General features: G+C 40.7%; 1 pseudogene; it reads left to right on the forward strand.

The window, feature by feature from the left end:
* The first annotated feature begins 22,283 nt into the window (after nt 1–22,283).
* On the forward strand, nt 22,284–22,695 carry LOC131896769 (10 kDa heat shock protein, mitochondrial-like; annotated as a pseudogene).
* Nucleotides 22,696–23,070: the final 375 nt, after the last annotated feature.

A 23,070-nucleotide genomic window follows, 5' to 3' on the forward strand; every position in this document is an offset into this window, starting at 1 on the left:
AGGCTCCTAATCCCATAGAAGTCATGTCCTTACAAAGAGAGAGAGAGAGAGAGAGAGAGAGAGAGAGAGAGAGAGAGAGAGAGAGAAGCTGGGCAGTGGTGGCCCATGCTTTTAATCCCAGCACTTGGGAGGCAGAGGCAGGTGGATCTCTGTGAGTTCAAGGTCAGCCTGGGCTACAGAGTGAGTTCCAGGAAAAGGTGCAAAGCAACACAGAGAAACCCTGTCTCAAAGAGAGAAAAAAAAAAAGAGAGAGAGAGACACCAGAAAGTCCCTTCTCTCTCTCCACAAGTGTGCCCAGTAAAAAGGGAGTGGGAAGACAGGCCAAAAAGTTGCTGTCCCCAAGCTGAGAACCAAAGCCTCACCAAACCCAACCCTGCAGGCACTAGAAGAACTTGACCTTCTAGACTTCCAATGCACAGAACTAAGAAAAAATAATTTTTTTGTATAAGCTACTCAGCCTGTAGTAATTTGCTTTAATAATTCAAGCATTCCAATACAATCCCGAAACAGATATGGAAGAAAATACATTTAAATGAGCTCAGCCATGGAAGTTTCCATTTTATCATCATGAGGTTATTTGGATTTAATTGCATTGGATCACGTCAGTATTTTTCTACCTGAACAGAAATAAATGATTTTTGACATGTAGGCCTCAAACATGAGTTTTAATGGATTTGAAGTGATCTCAGCTTTATCCAGTGGCTTTCTGTCCTCATTGCCCATAATGCAGAGCTTTTCACATCCCCTTAAATTGCTAATATGTCCAAACATCTTGGTTTGTTGGTTTTTTTTTTTTTAGATCATCCTGTTTAGTTTTTGTAGTTTCTCTTTCTTTATTCATGCTTTCCTGGTGTTTTATATCAAGGACAGGAACAGCATGGCACCAGCATGGCCACCCCCCAACCAGTGTTTCTGACAGTCCTGGATCTGCACACAGCCTCCCATTTCTTCTCTCATGCAGTCACCCAGGCAGCCACTGCCAATGTAAATCACAGGAAAGGAAAACTATTTTTTATCCCCCTCTTTTATGCCTTTTATCAAATTTGACTTTAGAGGTTAGATCTGATACAGATTTAAATGATCTCTATGGCCTTTACCCACTGTATAGTTGTATTTCTTCTGATCAGAGATGCTGAGCTCATCCACTCTGGAAACAATATCCACCCCCTCCAACTGCGCACTGCACACACTACACAGACAATGGGGGGGGGGTGTCCCTCATTGTTCATATTTTCATTGGCTCCACCACTTTTTTTTAACTATTTTTCAAATAAATTTTAATATTGAGTTGTTGGCTTACAATAATGTCAATGACTCAGTCATAAAAACAACTAATTTTTCAAAATGTTCTAAATGTCTTTGATAAATACTAAATAAACAAAAGGTCTGTACTATTGTTAAGTGCTGTTCCAAATAACAAGACATCTAGTTTAGTATGATAGTGCCAACCTAAGTGCTCCAATTTTTTTCAACAAATATCATTGAAAGTAGGAAAAGTCAAAAGCATAATCCATTCCTAAAACTGAACTCTGCCATAACACTAGTCCAAATCTGGGAGGAATTTGTGCGATTGGCATAGTTAATACAATAGATTAGAAATCACTTTGGAAGACAGAAACAGAGACACTCTTAGAGGAGAGGAAGGTGGGGGCAAACACTTTGACCTGCCTTCTAGCATGGCACTAAGAGGAACATATTGTCATCTCAGAGGAAAGAGTATGGCATAGGTTGTCCACACTTCCTCTTAGTAGAATGAAGCATGAAAGAGACATTATGAGATCTGTGGTGGTATTGTGCCCCCCCCAAATATTGTGCACCCTAATAAACTTATCTGGGGTCAGAGAACAGAACAGCCACTCAATATAGAGGTCAGAAAATGGTGGCACACACACCTTTAATTCTAGCATTCTGGATCTCAGTGAGTTCAAAGCCACACTGGAAACACCCAGGCATGGTGACACGTGCCTTTAATTCCCAGCAAGTGATGGCAAGAAGCAGAAAGGTATATAAGGTGGGAGGACCAGGAACTAGAGCTTAGTTAAGCCTTTAGGCTTGTAGCAGCAGTTCAGCTGAGATCCATTTGGATGAGAACTCAGAGGCTTCCATTCAGCTGAGGAATTGGCAAGATGAGGTGGCTGTGATTTGCTCTGCTTCTCTGATCTTTCAGCATTCACCTCAATACCTGGATCCGGGTTTGTTTTTATTAATAAGACCTTTTAAGATTCGTGCTACAGAGATCTTTTTCTTGATTGGATTTATTTCTTCTCCTTGTACTTGTCAGGATGATGAAGTTTCTCTGAACACTTCTGTAGGTTACTTTTCAGAATTCTGCCCTGCCTCTGAGTTGGCCAGTGTGAATGCCTCTTCCTTCTTTCTAGACTTGGTGCAGGCTCATTATTTCTGATGGTTAACCTTCACTGTCAACTTGACTGGATTGAGAATCAGCAGGTGAATATACCTCTGGCTGTGTCTGTGAGGATGTTTTCAGAAAGGTTTTACAGAGGATGGAAGACCCATCCCCAGCGTGAAAAACACCATCCCTTGGGCTGAGGTTGCAGACTGAATAGAAAAAAGGAAGCGAGCAGAGCACTGGTGTCCACCCCTGCTTCCTGACACAAACCACAACGCAGGCAGTCACCTCCAGCTGCCGCCACCATGCTTTCTCTGCCATCATGTACTGTGTCTTCAAAATGTCAATCAAAATAACCTTCTTCCCTTGAGTGGCTTTCCTCACGTGTTTTGTCATGCCATGAAAAAAAGTAGCTCATAGATTAGCTTTACTCCATCCAGAGACAATATGCCTGGGCTCCGTGCTTATCAGTGAGTGGTGACTGTCCTAGTTACGGTTACTATTGCTTTGATGAAACACTATGACCAAAGTAACTTGGGGAGGAAAGGGTTTATTGGTTTATGCTTCCACATCATTAAAGGAAGTCAGGAAAGGAACTCACACAGGTTATGAACCTGGAGGCAGGAGCTGATGCAGAAGCCATGGAGGGGTGCTTCTTACTGGCTTGCTCCTCATCGCTTGCTCAGCCTGCTTTCTTATAGAACTCAGGATCACCAGCCCAGGGATGGCATCACCCACGATGGGCTGGGCTGGGCCCTCCCCCATCAGTCACTAATTAAGAAAATGCCCTACAGGCTTTTCTACAGCCTGATCCTACAGAGGCATTTTCTTTTCTTTACTTAATTTTTTTTTTTTTTTGGTTTTTTTGGTTTTTCGAGACAGGTTTTTTTATGTGTAGCTTTGCGCCTTTCCTGGATCTCACTCTGTAGACCAGGCTGGCCTTGAACTCACAAAGATCTGCCTGCCTCTGCCTCTTGAGTGCTGGGATTAAAGGCGTGCTCCACCACCGCCCTAGAGGCGTTTTCTTAACTGAGGTTCCCTCCTCTCAGATGACTTTAGCTTGTGTCAAGTTGACATTAAACTAGCAAGCAGAGTGACCATAAGCATTCTTTCTGTTCATTCATGACCTGCCCAGGAAAGATAATGAATTCATCAGAGCAAGTTTAGGGGAGCAATATTTTGACACTAATTGCTTTGGTTTTTACATATATACATATGTATCATATATGCTTAAAATATTCACTATGTTGTGATATATGTACATAGCAAAATGATGAAGAAAAAATCTACACCCATTTACTATCAATTACCATTTCCTCTCCCCCCCATGTGTATATATACACAGGTATGTGTGTGTATTCATGCACATGTATGTATGTATCCACATATGCATATGCATGTTTTCTGAGAGCTTCTAAAGTTTCTTGCCTTGGCAATCTTTGGTATGCTCTGCAGTATTATCATTACATAGTCATTATACTGCCCATTACATGACTCTGGGCTTCTGTCTCTCCATGCACAGGCTGCAGGTAGGCACTCTGGCCCAATGTTATGGGAAAAGAAAAACCACATGAGATTAACAGAGCATAGTTGTTTCTTGGCTCCTTCCTCACAGAGCTCTGGAAGCTGAGCCAGAGGGCTACATCAGGAGAGGTGTTTCTGAAACTCAAAAACTGTGTTTTAAGTACAAAAAAGTAAAATCCATGCTATGAAAAACAGACAGCTTAAAAGGCGTTGCCAATCCTGAGACTCAATTAGAAGAGCAAAGTGAGTCAGAAAATCAGAGGCCACTAAATGTCCCCAACTATGCTGGCCTCTCCTGGAATGAGTCCTGGGAGAAGAGAAGTAAAGTTCTACCTAAAGTGGGACTTTAAAAGCAGAGGAGGCTGGCCAGGTGGTGGTGCACGCCTTTAATCCCAACAATCGAGGGGCAGAGCCAGGCAGATCTCTGTGAGTTCGAGGCCAGCCTGGTCTACAGAGCGAGATCCAGGACAGGCACCAAAGCTACACAGAGAAACCCTGTCTCAAAAAAAGCAGAGGAAGCTGGTGTATCAGTGCACACTTGTACTCCCAACACTCGGGAAGCAGAGGCAGGAAGATCTCTGAGAGTGCCAGAACTACATAGAAAAACCCAGTCTCGATTAAAAAAAAAAAAAAAAGAATGCAATGGCTACGGCTGTTCCCTAACATGTATGCACAGGCACACAATGCTGTACAGAAGGTTCTGGGTAGGCTGACTCCTTACACACAGTAACAAGTCGGAGCTCCCAAGCACCGGAAACAAAGACAGGCGGAAGAAGCTCAATGGGCACAGATGGGCACAGCAAAGTCAACGCAGGGTGAGTTAGAGCTCCTTCCTGTCAAGGGTGTAGGTACCCAAGGCAGGGACCAGACGCCTCCCCGTGGTACCCACCATACTATTTAGGGTCCCAGCTCTGGGGAAAGAAAAAAGGAAAGAAACTCTCCCTTTGGAATGGGAATGAGGGTGACAGAAGAGTTAGCCTGTCTGTTTAAAGCTGAAGTAACTGAGATCAGTTGAAAATGGGCTGTGATAAAACTTCCTGCCATCGCACACTTAAAATGAGGACTAATGAAGATCGCATTTATCACTTTCACACCCCGCTGATGATTCAGTCCCTCTCATTAAGTAGGCTCACTGGCTTCCTATAGTCATTTGCCTTATTCCTTGCTATACCAACCACAGAATATATTAAAACAATGCCTCCTGGCACACATCACTAGAACAGGGCTTTACGTAACTCCCACCCCCACCTCACCTGGTAGCAGATGCCTGAAATCCCAGCAATTAGGAGGATGAGGCAGAGATCCCAAAATCAAGGCACCCTGGGCCTCCTAGCCAGACCCTGTTCCCCTCCTCCTCACCGAAAGAAAATCTCTGAATGGGCCTGCATCTTCCAAGATACAATGTGCCTCCATAGTTCCTAAACTAATAAGAAAACCACAACACAAGGAAGCACTGTACCCTAGAAAAATCAAGCTACTTCTAGGCCAGGGACCATGAGTGTTTGCAAAGTAGAAAATGAAACCAGCCAGGCCAGAGGCTCCTGCAATAAACAACCTGCCCAGTTGTATTGTGACGCTGAGAATGAAAATCACAATTAGCTATTTTTCTTAATAAGAATAGTGGGAAGATGTTAATTTTTCTGGTTAGCCAATGGAGACAGAGGCAGGAGGATAGCAGTAACTTCACAGCCAGCCTGGGCTACAGTATGAGACACTGTATTAAGAGAGAGAGAAGAGAGAGGGGAAGGAGAGAGAGTGGGGCAGAGAAAGAAGGGAAGGGAGGGGAATGGGAAAGAGTTTGGATTCTTTTTCCAGTGTCCATGCCCTTTACTTACGAAGCAACATGGAAGCAAGAAAATTGCCCGAATTTGTTTCTACTTAATTCAGATAATCTAATTAATTATCTGCATCTTTATATCAATGTCCTCTTCTGGTTAGATTCCAGGATAAACCATCCTCCAGAAATGTAGATGCCTAAGCACAGAACCTCTCTACAGACAGCTTCATCTCCAGTTTATCCTTAACTTCTCTCCATGGAGCTTCTAGCTCCTCACATTAAGTCATCAGAAGCAGATGTGCTAAAGCTATATATACACCAAGCCTTAAAACTGCTTTTAATGTTTCCTGGAGATTTATCTCACATGTAGAATAGCCCCAGGTGGCCATCCCTAAAAAATAAATTCTAGAAATAGTCTAAGCCTCAGATTCCTCATATCAAAATGGTGCTTATACTATCCACTTTGTAGAACTCTGGGAGGGTTGGTTGGGAGTGGGGGAATACCCAGCACAATTCTAGCCACAGTAAATGGCTGGGTCTTAATCTTGTGAACGTGTGGTTACAGTGAGGTCATATTGTCAGTAAGAATGTAAATTTCCCTGATACATACCACACCCCTAAAAAAGTATCAAAAGAAGGGAATGAGGGGCAGAGAAAAGGACAAAGAGAAGGAAGAAGGAAGGGAAGGAGGGAAGGAGAGGGGGCAATCTTCCCACTTCAAAAAATCCAAATTAATGATGGTTCTTCCCACTTCAAATTACATAATTAATAAAGATCCCTCACAAGTGTACCCAGCCTCTTGGGCTTTAGGTAATCACAGATGTACAAGGCCAACAACCAAGAATTGTAGTCATCACAACTTGTAGCCCTGTTGGAATATGGTGAAACCTTTAAGAGATGGAGAGTACCTGGGTTTGGTTCCCAGCACCTACATGGCAGTTTACAACTGGTTGTAACCTGGTGAAACCTTTAAGAGATGGGGTCCATTGGGAAAAGGTTGGGTCACTGGGGGCATGCTCTTGAAGAGGATATTTGGAATCTGGTCCCTTCCTCTCTTTCTTCTTTATTTTTTTAGAGATATGTTTATTTACTTATTATTTTTATGTATGTATGTGTGCCTACATGACTCATGGTATACCACATGCATGGAAAATTCCTTGGAGGCCAGAAGAGGGCATAAGGTCCCCTAGAATCAGAGTTATAGCCAGTTATAAGCTGCCGTGTGGGTGCTGGGAACCAAACCCAGGTACTCTGCAAGAAGAGTGGGTGCTCTTACCCACTTCCCCCCTTTCATGGCTCCCTTGTCATTATGGGGGGGACAGCTTCTTCCACCATACATGCCCCACCATGATGTTCTGCCTCACCACAGACTCAAAGGCAACAGGACCCGTAAACCATGGACAGAAACATGCAGAACTCTGAACCAAATTAAGCATTTTATCCTTGAAAACTGACCATCTCAGGTGTTTTATCACAGTGACAGAAAGCTGGCCAATCCCTTAGTGCAAACAGCAGAAAGGAGTCCTTCAAATACCCATCCTGGTTATTTTATGCCTACCAATGCCTATGTGTAACTCAGGGAAAACTCGTTTCAAAAAAAAAAAAGGATCTTAATTTACCATAGATCAATAGCCCAGAGCCATTTGGCAAATGAATAAAACCCTCCAGCTAAACATTTTAAGCCCACTCTATATCAGCCCTTGCCCATGCAAGTTTCATTGGCAGTCCTGATGTCCCTGTCTCCATGCTCTTCAGTTATGCACGTACCACAGAGCTGAAACTCTGGAGAAATTCAGACTCCAAACATTCAGGAGTAGAGCATATGGCTTTCCAGAAGCAGGGCAGCAGTGACATGTGTCTTTACAAACGTCCCTGTTGCAATGTGCTCCAGCTGCTTAGGAACAGCGTGTCTGTTTTGGCTTTCACCCTCCTCTGTTCACAAATTAGCTTTTCAGCTGGGCTTAAGTATGGAAAACAGACAGCTTCTGAAGAGGAAGAGCCTTGCCAGGCAGAACTGAAGAGCATATTCAGATGCTAGGCTAAAAAGTCATAGTATTTAGCCATTTTGTTGATTTAAGAAAACAGTTGTGACTTTGTCCAGTCACAGAAATATCTATCCGTCCATACTGAAGCACTGAGCTTTGTATGTAAAACTGTTAGGAGGAAATGTGGCCTTCTTGCTCCAGAAGAACCCCCAATTACACAAATTATTAGGTGCACAGCTCCACACCACAGTACCAATCACTATCACCCTCCATTATCTCTTACAAGACCTATTTCAGACCCCTACATTCAGGGCTGTAGCAATGACCCAACATGATACTCGTTGCTATGTAACAATTCCCTTCCCCCTCTCCCTTGCCTTCATCCTCCCTATCATGGATGGCTGATGAGAGCAGAGGCGATACTAACACTGTGGACCATTGTAACCTCATACCTATTGTGGAACTTCACATATAACAGGCATTCAATGTTGGTGTGTGTATGGAACAGAGGAGCAATTGCCTTTCTGGTCGTACTGGTTTCTTCTCTCCATTTGCACACAGCTCCCCTACCCCTGCCATGGGCTTCCAACTTCACACTTTACTATGCCCAGATAGTTTTTTGAGTGACTGAAAACAGTATGGTTTGGGGTTCCTTACAACACAATTTTTCTCAAAATCCATGTTTGCTTCATTCATGTGTGTGATGGTTAATCTGATTGTCAGTTCTACTGGACTGAAATTATTAACCACATCTATGTGCTTGTGAGGACATCTCCAGAGAGGAATAACGAAAGGTAGAGAATCCACTATGGGGATGGACATTGCCATCCCATGGGCTCTGGGTGCCAGGTGGAGTAAAGAGGAAGAGTGGGAAAGGCTGGAGGGCAGGCATTCTCTGTATCTGCTTCCTGGTTTCCATGCTGTGAGCTGCTTTGCTCTACCACACCCTGGCCATGATGGACTGGAACCTCCGAAACCTTGAGGTGAAATAAATGTTTCTTCATTTCAGCAGTTCACGTCAGGTATTTTGTCAGAGTGATGAAAAGTATAGAATACTGTGTAGGCTGCCAGAGAAGTCACAATGATGTACATGGCTCTGGAGAGTTGGTTGGTTCATTGTAACTCAAAGGGCAATAAAGATTCATATTTCTTCAATTCCAAAAGCAGAGAGAACAACCCTCTCCAAAGCTCAGGGAATATCCCAGAAGTAGGGTATCAAAAAAATATAAAAGCCAGAGGATGGGGAGACATTCGGCACAAAGACATCTTATGGACATGCATAGCCATTCCCCTTATACACTCACTGAAGGTGTGGTTATCTACACGTGGCTTGCTCCAGATTGGTCCCTGTCAACATTTCATCATGGATGAGGGAAGAGCCTGGGAGGCCCATTTCTCCCTATAGGTCTACTGTCTCTAATGGTTCTGAGAGAGGGGATGCCATTTTTTTTTTCAGTGCTGAGGCTATAATAAATTGTTTGTGTTCCAGCAAATATGATCAGTAGCCAAATGAAACATACTGTTTATTGATAGTGCTAACAGAGCAGAGCTTTAGTGAAAGCTGAATTGCGGTCACAGTGAGACAATCAGCTTCCTATCCATGAGCCCTGACATTAACTAAACCTCAAGTAAAGCCATAACTAAGACATACAACCCCAGATCCCCTTACCCACATGGACCAGAACCAGAGGCTGTCTTGTCAGTCCAGAAAAAGAGGAACATAAGCTGTTACCAGTGTTTTTGATCTTAGCCATTCTGTCAGGTGTAAGATAGTATCTCAGAGTTGGTTTGATTAGCATTTCCCTGATGACTAATGATGATGTGCAGCAATTCCTTAAATGTCTTTCAGCCATTTGAGATTCTTCTGTTGAGAATTCTCTGTTTAACTATGAAGCTCATTTTTTAATTGGATTGTTTGGTATTTTGATGTCTAGTTTCTTGAATTCTTTATGTATTTTGGAGATCAGCCTTATGTCAGATGTGGGATTGGTAAAGATCTTTTCCCATTCTGTAGGCTGTCATTTTATCTTATTGACCATGCCTAGTGCCTTACAGAAGCTTCTCGGTTTCAGGAGGTTCCAATTATTAATTATTGCTCTCAGTGTCTGTGCTACTGGTGTTGTATTTAGGCAGTAGTCTCCTGTGCCAATGCATTCAAAACTAGTTCCTACTCTCTCTTCTATCAGGTTCAGTGTAACTGGATTTATGTTGAGATGTTTGATCCACTTGGACTTGAGTTTTGTGCACGGTGACAGATATGGACCTATTTGCAATCTTCTACATGTTGACATCCAGTTATACCAGCATCATTTATTGAAAATGCTTTCTTTTTTCCATTGTACAATTTTGGCTTGTTTGTCAAAAATTAGGTGTTCATAGGTGTATGGGTTAATGTCGGGGGTCTTCAATTCAATGCCATTGGCCCATATGTTGGTGCATATGCCAATACCAAGCTGTTTTTTTATTACTATAGCTCTATAGTAGAGCTTGAGGTCAAGGAGGGTGATGCCTCCAGAGGTTGCTTTGCTGTACAGGATTGTTTTAGCTATCCTGGGTTGTCTGTTTTTCCATATGAAGTTGAGTATTATTCTTTCCAGGTCTGTGAAGAATTGTGTTGAGATTTTTATGGGGATTGCATTGAACCTGTAGATTGCTTATGGTAAGATTGACATCTCTACTATGTTAATCTTACCTATCCATGAGCATGGGAGATCGTTCCATTTTCTGATATCTTCTTCAATTTCTTTCTTCAGACTTAAAGTTCTTGTTATACAGGTCTTTCACTTGCTTAGTTACAGTTACTCCAAGGTATTTGATATTATTTGTGGCTAATGTAAAGGATGATGTTTCTCTGATTTCTTTCTCAGCCTATTTATCATTTGTATATAGGAGAGCTATTGATTTTTTTTAGTTAATCTTGTATCCTGCCACATTACGGAAGGTGTTTATCAGCTGTAGGAGTTCCCTGATAGAATTTTTGGGGTCACTTATGAATACTATCATAAAGGGGAACACTCCTCCACTGTTGGTAGGAGTACAAATTTGTACAACCACTTTGGAAATCAGTATGGTGGTTTCTCAGAAAATTGGGAATCAATTTTCCTTAAGACCCAGCTATACCACTCTTAGGCATATACCCAAGGAATGCTCAATCATACCACAACAACACATGCTCAACTATTTGCATAGCAGCATTATTCATAACTTCCTGAACTTGGAAACAAGCTAGATACCCCTTAACCGAAGAACGGATAAAGAAATTGTGGTACATATACATAATGGAGTACTACTCATCAGAGAAAAACAATGACATCATGAAATTTACAGGCATGGAACTAGATGGAACTAGAAAATATCATCCTGAGTGAGGTAACCCAGACTCAGAAAGACAAACATGGTATATACTCACTCATAAGTGGTTACTAGAAGTAAAGCAAATGATAACCAAACTACAACCCACAGCTCCAGAGAAGCTAGCTAACAAGGAAGACCGTAAGGGGGATGCATTGATCACCCTGAAAAGGGGAAATAGATTAGATCTCCATGAGTAAACTGGGGATGAGAGGAAGGGCAATGGAAGGTAGGGGGTGGGGGATGAGAACATAAGGGAATGAGATGGTTGAGCTAGAACAGGGACGGAGTGGGAGAGCAATGAAAGAGATACCATGATAGAGGGAGACTTCATGAGGATAAAGAGAAACCTGATGTTAGGGAAGTTCCCAGGAACCCACAAGGATGACCCCAGCTTAGACTACTAGCAATAGTGGATAGGGTGCCTGAACTGGCTTACCCCAGTAATCAGATTGGTGAATATCCTAACTGTCATCATAGAGCCTTCATCCAGTAACTGATGGAAGCAGATGCAGAGATCCACTGCCAAGCACCAGGTGGAGCTCTGGGAGTCCAGTTGAAGAGAGGGAAGAGGGATTCTACAAGCAAGGGGCATCAAGTTCATGATGGAAAACCCTACAGAGACAACTGAACCAAATCAGTGGGAACTCATGAACTTTAGACCAACAGCTGTGGAGCCTCCATGGGACTGGACTAGGCCCTCCTGCATACGCGAGACAGTTATGTAGTTTGACCTGCTTAAGGAACCCTCTGGCAGTAGGATCAGGATCCATCCCTGGTGCATGAGCTGGCTTTTTGGAGCCCACTACCTATGATGGGACACCTCACACAGCCCTGATGCAGGGGGAGGGGCTCGGACCTGCCTCTACTGGGTGTACCAGGCTCTGCTGACTCTCTATAGGAGGCCTTACCTTGTTGGAGGAGGGAATGGAGGATGGGTTGGGTGGGGAGGCTGGAGGGATGGTAGGAAGGAAGAAAGGGGGATCTGTGGTTGATGGGTAAATGAATAAAAAAATCCTTAATAAAAAAAAGGATAAAGAAAGAACCATGGCATTGCAACCTGCCATCAGCATGGGTCTGGAAGAAGAAACTACGAAGAGGGCATGTCATTGATGTGATACCATTGACATGGCAGCCATGCACAGCTGAATGTCACACATTAATTTCAAGTTCCAAGCTACTGCTTAATCTTTATCTTTTAGGAAGAAGTGATGGAGAAATGAGGAAAAGAAATTAACACCATCCCTAGCACCACCACCACACCAGTTAGTTCAGACGTCCATGGGCTAAAGCCAAAGTGAATGAATATTATTCCCCAAAGGAGTCTAGACACACCTTAGGTGCTGCAGCAGGTGCCTGGAGAATGGATGAATCGTGACTTCTGGATCTGGATCTTGGTCCTGAGTCCTGTGGCACAGCCAGACCTCCACATTTCCACTTCTCCCTCAGCTTTCCCCATGTCTCATGGAAGAAAAATGGGAAATCATTCGTTGTATGATTGCTCAGGTCATAACATTCTTCCAGTTCCACAGAACTATTGCTCAGTTAAATATGGTCTACCCTGAAAAGACTGATTTGTTACCCAGAAGGCAGAATTGGACCTTCGTTCGCCCCACCCCCATCTGTAAAGATAAATGGTGGTGGGGTTTATTGAGAAGAACTCATCCCGCCTTTGCTAACCAGAACGTCCCTTGACCCTCTTCACTGGATTCCCTATAATAATTGGCCTGCAAACTTTCTATTTCACAAATACTGAATTATCTCTTTTATGTCATCAGCCTAAGTGTTTTAAATTGTTTTTTTAACTGAAGACTTTCCCCAAAACAAACAAAAAGCAATAAAACCTTCCTTGATTTTTCATAAGAAAGCTAAATTTCATCAAAAAATGAAATTAAATTATTTCTGCAATATTTCATAATATTATACTAGTTAGAGCAATCTCCTTTTGACTTATTATCTGATGTATTTTTCTTGGCCTTACAGCATTGGAAATCATCCTTCACTAAATAATTTTTTAAAGTATGATTTGCTCTATGACATGAGGTTTTCAAAGGAATATTATTTTCTTTTTCATATAATTTTAAAACACTTCATTTCTTCAGACATGAAAACTAACTTGACCATCCAACTATACCAACAGATTAAATACACAAAAATGGTAAAAATAAAATATTGTCCCTAGTAAGATGGAATCACAACATGAGTTCATTTTTTTCAGATTATTAGAAAAGGACCGAGAAGGAACTGATAATCTCCATTATTTGGCTCGTGGTGACATCACTCCAGATTTTTCCTAGGAAATTTGCATAACAAAATATTCCATCTACATGTATTATGGAAATTAATAAATTTTGCTCCAAGAATGATTATTGATGTTCTTGGCCATATTCTCTACTTTTTCCATTATCAGCCTACATAAAGAGATTAAAGCAATTCTCTAGGGTTGGGTACATATCTGGGAAAAGTATTTGTAATAGATTCTAATTTATGAATTTATTCTAATTAAATATTGCAGCAGGGTCCCCTTAGACTATGAACTATGTAAAAACTTGGTATCCTATGGAGTTAAGAGACCTGACCACTAGTCAACCACTTCACTGCCAGCTGACCATGAACAAACTGGGATGTCTGTCCTGTAATTTTGTCACTTATAAAACAGAGATAAAGTCAAAATCTACCATGTGTGAAGACAAATATAGCTCCTGACACATGTAGATATTCAATAAATGTTATTTTCAGGCAAAATATGTGTGAATAATTTCATAACTTTAAAAAGAGGTTTTTCCATGCGTTGTATCAAAGCAAAAAAAAGTGGAAGTATTCATAAACTTAAATATATAAAGTATAAAGATTTTAAAAGATATTTTTAATATATGTGTATTGTACAGGTGCTCTCAGATACCAGAAGACAGTGCTGGATCCCTTGGGGCTGGAGTTATAGATGGTTCTGGCTCAGGTGGATGCTGAGAACTGAACTCAACTCCTCTGCAGGAACAGTATGCATTCTTAACCATTAAACCATCTCTCCCACTCCAAATGTGATTGATGTTTTTTAAAATGACAAAAATATTGCAATCATGGTAAAGGACAAACACCTGGAAGAAAAGGTTTGCAACATAGTCACTAACAAATAGGTAAACAGCTGCAATGCAGAGAGGTAGAAAAGTAACTAAAGGAGAGGAATCAACGATTCAAAACAAATCAGGGCCAGTAAATATGTGAACAGATGTTCAGTCTCACTAGCAATCAAAGAAATGCAAATAAACAACAGACTGGCAATGATTAAAGAGACGGACCAGACCCAGCATCTGTGAGTGAGTGTGCAGTAGGCTGGCCTCATGCACTTCCGGTAAGTGAACTTTGGAGAAAGCCTTTTTAGATGGCTATTGAAGGTTACGCATCAAAACTCAAAAGATGCATTCCCTTTACTTTGTGGATTTTCTTTTATAGCCTACCTACAATTTTTCAGTTATCAGATGCAAAACAATTTCTGTTTTTCAAAATTAAAAGAATTTACTTCCCCCTCTTCTTGTGGTTTTAATGAAAGATAAGAGCTCAGGCAGGCTTATAGAGAGTAATAATATTAGTAACAAGAATAACAATACCCCTGATACCATGTGACAACTCATGAACTACAGAGGGGGTTTCTTGCCCTGATTCTCACACCTCCTGAACAGGAACAAAATGGGGAAAACTACTTATCCTGGGAATAGCCATAAGCCTCCAGGCTCTGTTAATCCTCTGTGTACCTGCCTTCAGCCCACAGATGGTCCTGAAGTGGAAAGAAAGCTGGATTCAGGACCCTGGAGGATCTTCTCCACTAACACCTGCGTACATCTTCCTACTCTGTGGCATTCACTGACTGGTAAAGAGATCTGTCCTCATTCTAAGTGGGTAATGCTAGTCCTCTCCTCAAGCTCCTTGCCAGATCTCACCAATAAAGGAGGAGAATTGCCCCTTCCTTCTCTTATCTATGTCCCCATTGGAAACTGTGCTGGGTACAATTGGGATTAAACAAATTGCTCTGTGGCGATTTCAGCCCCCCAAGTTGGTGAAACCTGAATGCTGGCCACTTCAACTCTCTCCCCTATAACATCACCATTCTTCCAACACCGGATATCTAAAAGTTTATCCTACTTCTCATATTTTTGTTCAAAAAGGGGGTCAAAACAGGCTTCTGAAATTCACTCATACTTTATGTTATCCCATCAGCAACAGATTACATAACCATGTCATCAAAATTTAAACTAAAATAATGAGGTCATTGTAAAAATTCAAAACATTCAAATACAGACCAATAACAGGCGGGAGGTTCATGCTAACATTACAGGAATGGTGGGGGGTGGGACACATACTTCCTGAGGACCTAGTGTCGGTCCAGTCAGATGTGCGTATCAAACATCAGTGGGGCTTGAGGATTAGGTGTTAGGGGTTTTTTTTCTGAAATTTATTCTAAACCTCACTAATACTTATTGAGCTGTAAAAGGTGATATGAGCATAAAATTACCTAGTATTCTTTAGAGGGAGAGAGGAAGAAGTGAGGGAGAAAGAAGAAAGGAAAGCTGAAAAGAATAGAAAAAAACAGTAAAAGGCTTAGGGAAGAATAATCTGAAGTATGAAGTAGCAACTTTTCCCTGAAAAGAAATCTATAAATGAAGACTACTATAAAGGATCTTTATTACTGGACTCTCTTATTTTCAAATTTTAGCAAATGAAAATAAGTAAACTGTGATGGGAACATGAGGCGGTTATAAAAGGAGGTCGTAGATGAGTTCATAGCTGGCCATGATACTGGTTAGAAGCAGAAAGCCTCAAGTAGCCTAATGCAACTTGGAGGAGTGATAGGAAATCAATAACAACTCCCACTCAATGTTAGTTCACATTTTGGTAATGTGTATGATAGGAGGCCTTTCTTTCTATGGAGAATTAAGTGCCTATATTTTCATTCTCAATTAGCCAAAGTTCTGCAGCATGCCATGGCTCTAATGCAGAGCTGGGCAGGGAGGTCAGAAGCAGTTGAGTCAGCATGGAGGAAGGGCATTCCTTCCACAGGACCCCAGCTGGATACTCCCTGCAGAACAGTGGCTGAGGAGGAGGAGGTAGACACAGTATGCTCGGACATCGGCCCTTCCTTCTCAAGCTGATGACTCTGAGGTGATCTGGGAGGCTATGACAGAAAAAAAAGTATGAATATTAAGGAATCTTTTCACTGTCTCTCTAAGAAGTTTTGAAGTCCTAGTCCTTTTCTGTCTGTATTTAATAGACATTGCCAAAACAAGTAAACACAATATTGCTAAAAAAAAATTATTTAAAGACTCCACATAAGACATAAAGAAAAATTTATGCACATAATTGTGTGTGTGAGTCGAGGCTAATAGTGACTGAACAGCAGACATTGGGCAGTCCCCACCAGTCAACAAGCAGGTAAGTGACCCTACTGACAGCTGAATTCCACTGAATCCTGTTCCCCCAAGACTCACTACACCGCTCACCCCACCCACCTCTTCATCCTCCCTGTGGCCAGCCCTTCCCTGAAACTCCAGCAGACTCCATGGGCCCATATACAGCTCACACCAGTTGGAAGAACAGCAGACTTCATAGGCCCAGGTACAGCCCATACCAGTTGAAAGAACACCACCCCCTCCACTGGGCTCCATATTTGGTCTACAACTTTGGAAGAAGACTTTGGCTTTACAGGGAGCTAGGTTGGATCTAGGCACCCAAGGCTCCACAAACCTCAGCACAAATACCCTACTGGACTTGAAGACTTGCCAGTCACCAGAACCCTTGGCCACCTAGCCCAGAGACAAGAGAGGAAACAGAAAACAAAGAAACAAAACACCCTTCCAACAAAGACAAACACGAGAATCAACACCTGGACCTATAATCATCCCAAATCCAGATGCCTAAATGCCAGTGTAAGAATACATTCAATAACAGAAAGAGCAATATGTCACCACCAGAGCCCAGTGATCCTATGACAGCAAAACCTGAACATGCCAACACAAATGAAGCACAAGAAAATGACCTTAAAAATAACTTTCTGAATATGATAAAGACACTTAAAGATGAAAAATTCCCTTAAAGAAATCAAGGAAAAGACAAACAAAAATTGGAAGAAATCAATAAATCCCTTAAAGAATCCCAAGGGAAAAAGAAAAGAAAAGAAAAAAAAACAATCAAACAGATGAGAGAATGGTTCAAGGCCTAAAAATGGAAATAGAAGCAGTAAAGAAAGGAGTAACTGAGGGAATTCCAGAAATGAAAAACCTGGTAACCAAACAGGAACTACAGATGCAAGCAAGCATCACCAACAGAATAAAAGAAGTGGAAGACAGAATCTCAGGCAGTGAAGATACAATAGAAGAAATAGATTAATCAGTTAAAGAAATAGTTAATCAGAAAATATTAAATATAAAAGATTCCTAACACAAAACATCCAGGAAATACACTATAAAAAAAACTGAGAATAATAGGAATAGAAGAACAGTCCCAGCTCAAAGGTACAGAAAATATATTCAACAAAATCATAGAAGAAAACTTTCCTAACCTAAAGAAGGACATGCCTATAAAGGTACAAGAGGCTTACAGACCACAAAATAGGCTGGACCAAAATAAATAAATAAATAATAGTCCCCTTGCCACATAATAATCAAAACACTAAGTATACGAAATAAAGAATGAATATTAAAAGCTGTGAAGGAAAAAAAACAAGTAACATATAAAGGCAGACCCATCATAATTACACCTGAGTTCTCAATCCAGACTCAAAAACCCAGAAGGACCTAGACAGACTTCTTGCAGGCACTAAGAGACCACAGATGCCAGCCTACACTACTATACCCAGCAAAACTTTCAATCACCATAGATTAAAAAAAACCAAGATATTTAAAACAAGATATATCATGACAAAAGTAAATTTAAATAATACCTAATCATGAACTTAGCCCTACAGAAGATACTAGAAGGAAAACTCCAACCCAAGGAAATTAGCTGCACCCACGAAAACACAGGCAAGAGATGTCTCACACCAGCAAAACTCAAAGAAGGAAGGAAACAGAGAGAGAGAGAGAGAGAGAGAGAGAGAGAGAGAGAGAGAGAGAGAGAAACAACAAAAATAACAGAAATTAACAATCACTGGTCATTAGGTTATCTTAATATCAATAGACTCAATTCACCAATAAAAAGACACAGGCTAACAGAATGGATACAAAAACAGGATCCATCCTTCTGCTGCATACAAGAAACACAAATCAACATCAAACACTGAATAAAGAGTTGGAAAAAGATTTTCCAATCAAATGGACCTAAGAAGCAAGCTGGTATAGCTATCCTAATATCTAACAAAATAGACTTTAAACTAAAATTAATCAAGTGATGGAAAAAGACATTTCATATTCATCAAAGGAAAAATCCATCAAGATAAGTCTCAATTTTGAGCATCTATGCCCCAAGGGCACCCACCAACATTTGTAAAAGAAATATCACCAAAGCTTAAATCACACATTGAACCCCACACATAATTAGTGGGAGACTTTAACAGCCCATTCTCACCAATGGACAGGTCTTCCAGGCAGAAACTAAACAGAGAAATACGAGAACTAACAGATGTTATGACTCAAATGGACCTAACAGACACCTACAGAACATTTCACCCAAACACAAAAGAATATACCTTCTTCTCAGAACCTCATGGAACCCTCTCTAAAACTGATCACATACTCAGTCACAAAACAAATCTCAACAGATACAAAAAATTAGAATAACCCCCTGAATCTTTTTGGACCACCATGGGTTGAAGTTGGAGTTCAACAACAACACAAACTACAGAAAGCCTACAAACTCATGGAAACTGAACAACTCTCAGTTGAATTGCCACTGGGTCAAGGAAGAAATAAAGAAAGAAGTTAAAGACTTCCTAAAATTTAATGAAAATGAATGCACAATATACCAAATTATGGGACACAATGAAAGCAGTGTTAAGAGGGAAGTTCATAGCACTAAGTGCCGCATAAAGAGTTTGGAGACTTTCTTTCTCCCTCATTCTCTTTCCTCCTACTTATATTCTCTGCCCACCAGCCCCTCCTATCCCTCTACTCCTAGCTATTGGCTGTTCAGCTTTTTATTAGACCAATCAGGTGCCTTAGGCAGGCAAGGTGAAACAGCAACACATCTTTACATAATTAAACAAATGCAACATAAATGACATAGTTAAGGTAATAATTACATAACACACAACCAATGTAAAGGTGAACAGAGAGAATAGACTATAAAGTTGTCCTCTGACCTCCACATGTACACGGTGGCACATGTGTGCCCCCCTACCCACCACACACACACACACACACACACACACACTAATAATAAAATATTTTTAAAGTGTATAATGCTTAAAATAATAATATGCTTGGGTGCAGGAAGTCAGAGCAATGTTCAGTGGGATAAATGGGTGAAAAGGCCATAAAGAACACTAAAAAATTATTAAAAATAAAACCAACAATAAAAAAAAGAGTTTGGAGAAATCTTACACTAGCAACTTAACAGCACACCTGAAAGCTCTAGGAAAAAAAGAAGCAAACATACCCAAGAGATATAGATGGCAGGAAATAATCAAACTGAGGGCTTGAAATCAATAAAATAGAAACAAAGAAAACAATACAAAGAATCAATACACAAAGAGTTGGTTACTTGAGAAAATCAACAAGATAGACAAACCCTTATCCAAACTAACTAAAAGGCAGAGAGAGAATATGCAAATTAACAAAATCAGAAATGAAAAGGGGGACATAACAACAGATAGTGAGGATATCCAGAGAACTAGTAGGTCATTCTTCAAAAACCTGTACCCCGCAAAATTGGAAAATCTAAAACAAATGGACACATTTCTTGATAGATATTACATACCAAAATTAAATCAAGACCAGATAAACAATTTAAATAAACCTATAACCCCTAAGGAAATAAAAGCAGTCATTAAAAGTCTCCTAACCAAAAAAAAAAAAAAAAAAAAATCCCAAGGCTATATGATTTCAGGGCAGAATTCTACCACACTTTCAAAGAAAGCTAATACTAATACTCCTCAAATTATTCCACAAAATAGAAACAGAAACAACATTTTCAAATTCTTTTTATGAGGCTACAGTCACCCTGATACCCAAACCACACAAAGACTCAACAAAGAAAGAGAATTACAGACAAATTTCCATCATGAACATGGATGCAAAAATACTCAATAAAATACTGGCAAAGCGAATCCAAGAATACATCAAAAAGATCATCCACCACGACCAAGTAGGCTTCATCCCAGAGATACAAGGATGGTTCAACACACAAAAATCTATCAATGTATCCCACTACATTGAACAAACTGAAAGGAAAAAAAAAGCATGATCATCTCATTAGATGCTGAAAAATCCTTGACAAAATTCAACACCCTTTCGTGATGAAAGTCTTGGAGAGATCAGGGATACAGGGAACTTTCCTAAACATAATAAAAGCAACACACAGCAAGCCGACAGCCAACATCAAATTAAATAGAGACAAACTCAAAGCAATTCCACTAAAATCAGGAACAAGGCAAGGCTGTCCACTCTCTCCATATCTATTCAATATAGTACTCAAATTTCTATCTCGAGCAATAAGACAACAAAAGGAGATCAAGGAGATACAAATTGGGAAGGAAGAAGTCAAAGCATTGCTATTGCAGATGATATGATATTATACATGATTGACCAAAAAAATTCTACCAGGGAACTCCTACAGCTGATAAACATCTTTAGTCAAGTGGCTGAATACAAGATTAACTCAAAAACAATTAGTGGCCCTCCTATAGACAAATGATAAATGGGCTGAGAAAGAAATAAGGCAAATAACACCCTTTACAATACCACAAATGATATAAAATATCTAGAGGCAGGTGGATCTCTGTGAGTTCAAGGCCAGCTTGGGCTACAGAGTGAGTTCCAGGACAGGCTCCAAAGCTACACAGAGAAACCCTGTCACGAAAAACCAAAAAGAAAGAGAGAGAGAGAGAGAGAGAGAGAGAGAGAGAGAGAGAGAGAGAGAGAGAGAGAAACAAGGAAGGAAGGAAGGAAGGAAGGAAGGAAGGAAGGAAGGAAGGAAGGAAGGAAGAAAATATCTTGGGGGTAACTCTAACCAAACAAGTGAAAGACCTGTATGCCAAGAACTTGAAGTCTCTGAAGAAGGAAACTGGAGAAGATATCAGAAGATGGAAAGATCTCCTATGCTCATTGATCAGTAGGATTAACATAGTAAAAATGGCCACCTTACCAAAAACAGTCTACAGATTTAAATTTAAAAATTCCAACACAAATCTTTACAGACCTTGAAAGAACAATACTCAACTTCATATGGAAAAACAAAAAACCCAGGATAGCTAAAACAATCCTATACAATAAAGGAACTTCCAGAGGTATCACCATCCCTGATTTCAAGCTCTACTATAGAGCTATAGTAATAAAAAAAAAAAGCTAGTATTGGCATTAAAAACAGATAAGTGGATCAATGGAATCGAATCAAAGACCCTAACATAAATCCACACACCTATGAACATCTGATTTTTGACAAAGAAGCTAAAATTATACAATGGAAAAAAGAAAGCATCTTCAACAAGTGATGCTGGCGTAACTGGATGGCAGTATGTAGAAAAATACAAATAGTCCATATCTATCACCCTACATAAAACTCAAGCCCAGGTGGACCAAAGACCTTAATATAAATCTAGTTACACTGAACCTGATAGAAGAGAAAGTGGGAAACAGCCTTGAATGCATTGACACAGGAGACAACTTCCTGAATAGAACACCAGTAGCACAGACACTAAGATCAACAATTAATAAATGGGACCTCATGAAACTGAAAAGCTTCTGTAATGCAGAGGACACTGTCAATGAGACTAAACAGCAGCCTACAGAATAGGAAAAGGTCTTCACCATCCCCACATCTGACAGAGGGCTGATCTCCAAAATATATAAAGAACTCAAGAAACAAGACATCAAAAGAAACCAAATAATCCATTTTTAAATTGGGGTACAGATTTAAACAGAGAATTCTCAACAGAAGAATCTCAAATGGCTCAGAGACACTTAAAGAATTGTTTAATATCCTTAGCCATCAGAGAGATGCAAATCAAAACAACCCTGAGATTCCATTTTACACCAGTCAGGATAGCTAAGATAAAAAAACACTAATGTCGACGTGTCCCCCAGCCGGGCCGCAGGACTCTTTTTGCAGCAGCGACCACGGGTGCAGAGTCCGAGCTGCAGCGGCACGAGTCATGGCTGGACAGGCTTTCAGAAAGTTTCTCCCGCTCTTGACAGAGTATTGGTTGAAAGGAGTGCGCCGAAACCATGACCAAAGGTGGCATCATGCTTCCGGAAAAGTCTCAAGGAAAAGTATTGCAAGCCACAGTAGTGGCTGTGGGATCAGGCGCCAAAGGCAAGGGTGGAGAGATTCAGCCAGTCAGTGTGAAAGTCGGAGACAAAGTTCTTCTCCCAGAATATGGAGGCACCAAAGTAGTTCTAGATGACAAGGATTACTTCTTAATTAGAGATGGTGACATTCTTGCAAAGTATGTGGAATGAAATCACTGTTGAAATGGTGTCACATGAAGCTGCCCATTCCGCTGATGGTCTGAACTATTCATCATGTAAATAATTTCCATGCCTCCCTTTTATAATAAACTGATGATGCCCAAACTAAAAAAAAAATACCATTAATGTCAGATTATGCTGGAGGGAATGTGGAGCAAGGGGAACACTCCTCTGCTGCTGGGGGGAGTGCAAACTTGTACAACCACTTTGGAAATCAATATTGCAGTTTCTCAGAAATTTGAAAATCAATCTACCTCAAGACCCAGATATACCACTCTTCGGTATATACACAAAAGAAGCTCAATCATACCACAAGGACATTTGCTCAACTATGTTCATAGCACCATTATTTGTAATAGCCAGAACCTAGAAACAACCTAGATGCCCTTCAACCAAAGAATGGATAAAGAAAATGTGGCACATTTACACAATGGAGTATTACTCAGCAGTAAAAAACAATGACATCATGAA

The sequence above is a fragment of the Peromyscus eremicus genome, chromosome 1 (genome assembly GCF_949786415.1).
Source record: "Peromyscus eremicus chromosome 1, PerEre_H2_v1, whole genome shotgun sequence".
Taxonomy (NCBI): domain Eukaryota; kingdom Metazoa; phylum Chordata; class Mammalia; order Rodentia; family Cricetidae; genus Peromyscus; species Peromyscus eremicus.